At 43.7% G+C, this 7,260-nt stretch overlaps 1 long non-coding RNA gene across 1 annotated transcript; it reads right to left on the bottom strand.

Annotated features, from left to right (window-relative positions):
• Nucleotides 1–1,932: 1,932 nt before the first annotated feature.
• On the bottom strand, nucleotides 1,933–4,396 carry LOC125491838 (uncharacterized). The gene is made up of 3 exons (XR_007268456.2): nucleotides 3,898–4,396; nucleotides 2,755–3,468; nucleotides 1,933–2,654 (listed from the first exon to the last, which is right to left on the bottom strand). It is a non-coding gene; the product is annotated as an uncharacterized LOC125491838 (long non-coding RNA).
• Nucleotides 4,397–7,260: the final 2,864 nt, after the last annotated feature.

Here is a 7,260-nt window from a genome sequence, read left to right as displayed (position 1 = left end):
CCTCCCTCGGTCACAGCTGCCGCCTCTTCCCCTCCCTCGTCGCAGTCGCCCCTCCCCCTCCCTCGCTCGCAGTCATGCCTCCCCATCCCTACCACCCTCAGTCAGAATCCCCCCCCCTCCCCCAACCCCTTCGAACTCCGAGCCGGCGAGAGTGAAGAGGAGGAGAAGGCGCAGGGAGGAGGTGCGCTACGGGAGGCCGGCGAGAGTGAGGGAGAGGGAGGGGAGGTGCGAGACACGGGAAGGCCGGCGAGAGGCGCGAGGGAAGGGAGGGGCTGGGGAGGCGCGAATGAGGCGAGCAGGGGAGGGGGCTGCCGGAAAAGGGCCTGCGGGGGTTGCCGAGGAGCGGAAGGGAGGGGGCTGCCGGAAATGGGCCTGCGGGGGTTGCCGGGGAGCGGAAGGGGGGGGCTGCTGGAAAGGGGCCTGCGGGGTTGCGGGGGGAAGGGGGGTGGGCCTGGTGGCTGGGGTTGGGTGGTGGGGCTGGGGTTGGTAGTGGGTCTAGGGTTTGGGGGGTAGGGTGGGTTAGAGAGAGTTTAGGGTGTAATTAGATTTAATTAGGTTAATTAGGTTTAATTAGGTTAATTAGGTTGACTTAGGGCTAATTAGGTTGACTTAGGGCTAATTAGGTTGACTTAGGGCAAACTTGTAAATAAGAGCTAACGGAACACTAATGTCCGCTAATAGTAAGGGTATCTGGTGAATATTTTTAAAAGTTAGGGGGTATCTGGTGAATTTTGAAAAAAGTTGGGGTTTTGGTGAATAAATTTTTTTGTCAGGGGTATTTGGTGAAAAACCGAAATGGGAAGGACCTTATAAAGTCGTCCAAGAAGTGCAAAGTGGTACCTTCCGTCTTCAAGCCATGGATGTCGTCCAATCTCTTGAACTTGGAACTCAGATGCCTTGAAAAAATAGTATGTCTGATATAATTAGGGAAGTTTGTTGGACTCTAACAAAAGTGTTGCAGCACAAAAATGAAAAAGTAGATATGTATACATATACCTTGGCACTCATCCGAGCAAACTTCATATAATACAATTCTATTATCGCTCTATGTTTGTCTATTTTACTTGTTACTTATAGCCATTTACTTAGGGGCATCTTACCACCAACCGAAACAATGGTTTAAAGTAAGTAATTTTAACTAAGTAACAAAATAAATAAAATTTAGTTCCACCATATTAAAGAAAAACAAGAGCGATTTCCTTGACGAATAGTGCTTATAGTAGGAGATCGGCCAGACATGTTAGAGATCTCTAAGGTTTGTCACATGATGAATGGTACTCAGTTGATAAACCCTAGAAAGGGTAACATCAACCTCCTAAAAGAAGACAGTCAGAATTAAGAAACCTTGGTAAAGGGATCTTACTTTCAATCGTAAGGCTATCTAAGTAATAACCACCTTAGTAAAGGAACAAGTTATTACAAAAAAGAGTCGGACGGACTCGTGGTCCCCTTAATGCTTCTTCTCATACATCACTAATAAACATGGCCGTTTTCCTTCTTGGAACAAAGAGGATTCAAAAAATTCACTTTGTCCAAGACGCGGGGGAGAGCCAAGACATTGTGATTTAGCTGAACTCGTCCATAATAATAGTCAATCTATAACCTTGGGCCATGAACGACTTGATGTTGATTATCGTGTCAGTCCTCATTTCTCAGACGATCAATGTCTACAATTTTAAAATTATAAAAATAAGATCGTCCAAGAAATAAAGTGGGCTGGATAATCAGCAGAAGTCATGTATTAGATGAAATATTTCTATAGACAAGGACAAGTAACTTCAACACTTGAGAAATTGAGCAAGTGTTAGAGAAAAGTATGAATCAAATTTGTCCATCAGAGAGAGCATATTGGATAAATTGTGCTCTTATAATGTAGACGGAACATTATGGTACTTAGTCAACAAAAGTAAAATTGCAAGCAGAGACAAGAAAAGAAAAAGAAGTTCTGTTATAAATCTCATGTCCAAAAGATTAAAATCTATAAGATAGAAAAGCAAAACAAGCTAAGTACAGAATGGCCTCCGGCCAAGATACAACAACAAAGGGAGTTAAGGCTATGAATTCTATTCAGGAGGGAGGTTGGTGTCATCGGCCTAATTCTTTGTGTCGGCCACCTCCTCTTCTTTTTCGTCATTAGATGACTCTTGAAAGACCGGAGGCTCCCCAGTGGCCACCATGGCCCTGTGAAGGCTCTCTTGGAACTCTACCAACATAGCGAGGAACGTCGTCTGCCTCAGCCAACATCTCAAAGGCCTTCACATACCAGGACTTGGAGGTATCAATGACCTCATTCAGGGGCTCTTTGGCAGACTCGAAGGCTTGAGCCACCTCCTCCTTTAGCCGATAGTTTTGCGCCCTTAGAAGACCATTCTCCCTTCTAAGTTGAACTGCGGCCCAGAGAGCGGTGTTTCTCTCAGCTTTCAAGGCCAACTTCAACGCGTCCTTATCGGTAAATAGTTCGTTGATTTTGAGGAGATAATTTTTGTCGGCCGACCGTTTCTCCCATGCCTCCCTTGATTGGCGACAGGGGTTTCCTACTTTGCTATGTCATGCATAGCCTTATCCCCAACTGTAGTAGCTTGTCGGACGAGTTGCTTATTTTCTTTTCCGAGCTCTTTAGCCCACTCCTCTGTTAGAATGCTGCGAGCAAAGAGCTGAAAAGAAAGAGAGAAGTTCAATTAGTTAAGACGACCATAAAAAACAAGTTATTCCGCAAAATACGAAAGATGAACAGCATGGAAATGATTTCTATACCTCAGCAGCAAGCTGGGACATGTAGCCTACATGCCCAAATGAAGCACCTTTTAAGTCTTAAATATAAGGCTCAGGGAAGCATTTGATGAGCTCCTGCTTGAAATTCTCACGATCCGCTGAGGTCATCCTGGCGAAGGCGACCAAGGACTCGTCGTCCGATATTATAAGTGAAGCCTCAGGAACTGCTTCAGCTGCTCCTTTGCCTTTATCTGAAAGAGGAGAGTCGTCAGTGTTTTCGACGGGAATGACCACTGCTAGTCTGTTAAACGGACTCATTTAAAGCCTGCCAACACGCAGAGTCTTAACAATGTTGGAGTAGTACGACTCAGCGGAAGACAATAAAGTAGATTTGTATGCAAGGGGCATTTGAGATACCAACCCCGTAACATGGCCGGAAAGGCCGAGACGTCCTTAGCCGCGTCCGGCTGGGTGATCTGTTCTTCAGCCTTCTCAGGGATCTCCAGAACAACAACCACATCCGATTGTTTGGGTGTTGTAGCAGGCGTCAGGTCAACTTCCCCCAACGAAGGTAACCATGGTTGTATCCTCCACTTTAGGAGGCAATTCAACCTTCGCTAAGGAAGGACGGTCAGACTTCTTCTTCTTGGCTATAAAGCCTTTGGATTTTTTGGGGGGAGGAGCGTCTTCCACTGTGACCGCCCTCTTCTTGGTGGGCGCCTTCTCCGCCAATTCCTTCAATGTTGGGGAATTTTTCTGAAGAACAAGAAAAGACAAGTTAGGAAAACAAACTTCATAAGTAAGAGGCACGTCCAAAAAATAACAAAAAATTCAGTTATGGACGAAACCTGCCCAAAAAATCAGAGCGACCAGAAACAGTTGGTCACTGATCATCAGAGAAGGTAGCTCGTCCAGAATCTAATAAAAGTATTGGTTCCCGGACGAAGGTTACCTAAAGAAGAATACCATCCTCAAAAAGGTTAATCGCCTTCCAGTTTGGAACAGGACTCGTCCAAAAACCAAACAAACACTTTAGTTTCTGGAAGGGTGTTAATTAAGAGAGAAGGCCACCCAAAAGGCTCTGGCCGGCTTGCATTCTTGAGAAAGCCTTGTCCTAAGAAGAGAGAGGCCCCAGGGAGTAGGACGGCCAACATGGTCGCCCATAAAAAAAAAAAAAAAGCTTACCAAAGTATCCGTCCTCTTTTTAGAGCCGGACTTGTTGTATTCTTTCCATAAGGAGCTGGTAAATTTAGACATACGGATGACTCCCGTCCAAGATTTCTTCAGGACGACCTTAGCATAAGCTGCAAAATAGAAGCATAATGTTAGTAAGAAAATGTCCATGGACGAAGAATTTTACTTAGGGAATAAGAGGTATACCTCTATCTTCGGCCTGCCGCAAGCCCACGACGACCAGGAAATTATTGTCATAAAACATTTCCTTAAAAGGGGTCTAGTTGGACGGACCCTTAAAGGATGAGTTGTTTGGGGCAAAATACTCTGATATGCCTGAAGTATTCCACCATCTCCTCGGGTGAATCACTCTCTAGCTCTAAAAAAGAAGTGGTTCGTCCGGTATTAGTGGGAGCCCGACTAAAATAGTGGTATCTCCTAGCCACTGCCTCATTAGGGGATTAGACGAATAAGAATTATGCCTTCCAGACATGCATCTTAGAAGTCTTATCCCAAGACGTCATAAAACTGTGATGGTTGCAAACACTAAACCAAGCCCCCTCTACCGTCTTGGGAACCTTAGATACATAGTGTATCTGGGTGAAGGCCGACAATGAAGGAGTAACGCCCTTCGACTCGCAAACGGCTAAAAAGTTTAGGATGTTTTGCCAGGAGTTTAGGGCTAATTAGTTATAGTCGACATTATAGTGATGTAAAAGACGGCTAATGAAATGGTGAAGGGGAAATCGCAACCCCGCGTCCAGAGATAACTGATAAACGGCAAAATGGCCGGACGGGATACTAACAATAGTATCCTGGTTATCCGGCAGGACAAAAGAATACCCCGACGTGGGAATTGCCGAGGAGAAAGGCCTAAGGTCGGTGCCTAGCCGTCCTAACCAGCCATTATTGGCTAAAATAAATTTAGGGTCAGATAGAGGGCCTAGGCATAGTCTAATCTCTAACGAAGTTGTGGAGGGATCGTCCGAATCATTGGACAGACCAGATACGTTCTCCGCCTCGTTAGTCTCATCCATTTCCATATCTTTTTCGGACGGAATTAAGTCGTTCTTCCAGGACGCTTCCATGGGAAGGAGTTTCTGGTGCTGGCCGAGCACTCTGTACTTCGCGCTCCCTATCTTCAGGGATTTTGCCGATTGATGCCTCCATTTCAAAGCTGGAGCCGGGAGGTTTACTCCACGCTTAGACGAGCAGTTTGCTTGACGCGTGCCAGATTACCCTGCACAGGTAAAGACTGGTTCGTCTGACTTTGTCGTCTATGTCCATAAAAACACAATGCATGAGCGGCCAAAATAGGCCCAACTCTAGAATATGCCAAAGATGGAAGACTAGATGTTCTAGTGTTAAGACCAACTCTTAAGTGGCCGGGATTATTCGATGAAGAAGAAGAATCCATTTTTCTAAAAAAAATGAAAAGAAAAGTAAAAAATTGAGAGCAAGAAGAAGGAAAGGGATACTTGTTGAGTTACTCGGACGGATGATGAAGGTTTCAAGGTCTTGGACGGATGCACTTTCTCTCTCTAGAATTTCAATGAAGAAATGGGCATAGTCTCTCTCTCTAGAAAAATTCTCTCAAGGCATGAAATGAACTCAGAAAGGACAAGAGGTCATATCTATAGGGAGGTAAAAAAGACCTCCCCTTCTGGTAAAAACGATCGTTGTGCTCAAGGAACCTTTGAGAGTTGACCGGTTGAGACCGGCAAAATGGCGCCTTTTCTATTTTTTGAAAAAGTAAGGTAGTTCTCTCAAGTTAAAAGAGAATTTTAACCGTCTTGGCGCCCAAATGGTAAAAAAACCTCTTTTAGGGGTAAATATTGTAGCCTAAAGATCGGCGGCTCTAGGCAGCCACAAGGATTCATCTGGGCCGTACATGTGTCCCTTCCATGTTGACGAAAGTTCAGGGCCAAAAGGAAAGATAGCTGAAGTACACTTCCTAAATTGGAAGAAGTATCAGCCCACTTTCCTAGCCTAGTTCGTACTTTGGCACAGAGTCCCAAAAAGGTATCTACATAAAGTTGGATCATGTGTACTCTCCAATAAATGCTTGTCACGTGTCATGATTTCATTGCTTAGCCAATCAGGTGTCCCCAAATTAGGGTGAGCTCAGAGTACATCAATTATCTCAAACACTATAAATAGTCCTTGAAATCAGGAGAAAGGTATATTTTTCAGGGCAATAGTCCTTGAAATCAGGAGAAAGGTATTGTTACTCTGTCATAATTCTCTCTCTAAAAGTTTCCCTTTGCTACTCCTGATACCTGACTTAAGTTTTGGAGAGGGAAATACCACCCAAACCTCCAGGGTGGGTCCCTTTTCGCAGGTCCAAAAGCGGAGCTCAGGTTCGGGTTATTCTGGTCAGGGCATTGTTGCACAAGTCTCCTATTGAAGAACATGTTGTAGGAATAGCAGTATTTTACGAGTCTAGAACTACATAACATGTTTGTTAATGGACAATTGATGTATATCAAAGATAATTGGGTTATTATGACCCACTACAATATCCTCTTTATTTCCTTATGGCTTTTATGGATGGGATGTAAACAGTCGTACAACGACGGGCAGGAAGCTGACATGTCGAGAATTTTATGCATATGTTTTAGGTGAAAATTATTTCAACTCTTATGTGTATGTCTCATATTCCTACAGCTTAATACTTATCTCTTTCTAACAAAAAAAAAATGTTCCTTAGATGCGACAATATCTTAATTGTCTACTCCTAAGAGGTGGTCGTCTCCTCCAACAATATGTTGTTGATAACTTTGTAAAAATGCAAGCATCCAAACTGAGATGTATTGCACTTAATCAAGACAAGATACATGCTGAATTGTACAAGGGTTTAGAGGATTCTCTTAATGCTGAGAAGAAAATAATATAGGTTCAGATTCATTTAGCTATACCTATACTCTTTGTAACGAAACAAATCCCTTCAATTAACATTACTTTTTTTAAGTAAATTTTCATCTGCAGAGAATGTTGGTCGAAGGACCATACTACTGTCTTCATTCTTAGGAAGCTCATGAGATATGCACCAGAGGTACTAAGATGCCATGGCCTTGGTACAGAAGTTTGGCAAGCCGGATATATTCCTAACAATGACATTCAATCCATTTTGGTCAGAAATACAATCGGAAGTATTGCTCGGACAAGTTCCAAATGATCGCCCAGATCTACTAACAAGGGTCTTTCATGCTAAATTTGAAGAGTTGAAAAAAGATGTTTTGGAAAAGGAAATCCTTGGAAAGGTGGTGGCTTATGTATATGTAGTTGAATTCCAAAAGAGATGTCTTCAGTGTGTTCATATGTTGATGATCCTTGACCAAACCGACAAGCTAACCACGAATAATTGTCATAGCA

The sequence above is a fragment of the Beta vulgaris genome, chromosome 1 (assembly GCF_026745355.1).
Source record: "Beta vulgaris subsp. vulgaris cultivar EL10 chromosome 1, EL10.2, whole genome shotgun sequence".
Taxonomy (NCBI): domain Eukaryota; kingdom Viridiplantae; phylum Streptophyta; class Magnoliopsida; order Caryophyllales; family Amaranthaceae; genus Beta; species Beta vulgaris.
Note: the sequence above shows the minus strand (reverse complement) of the source record. Positions and strands in the feature narration are given on the sequence as shown.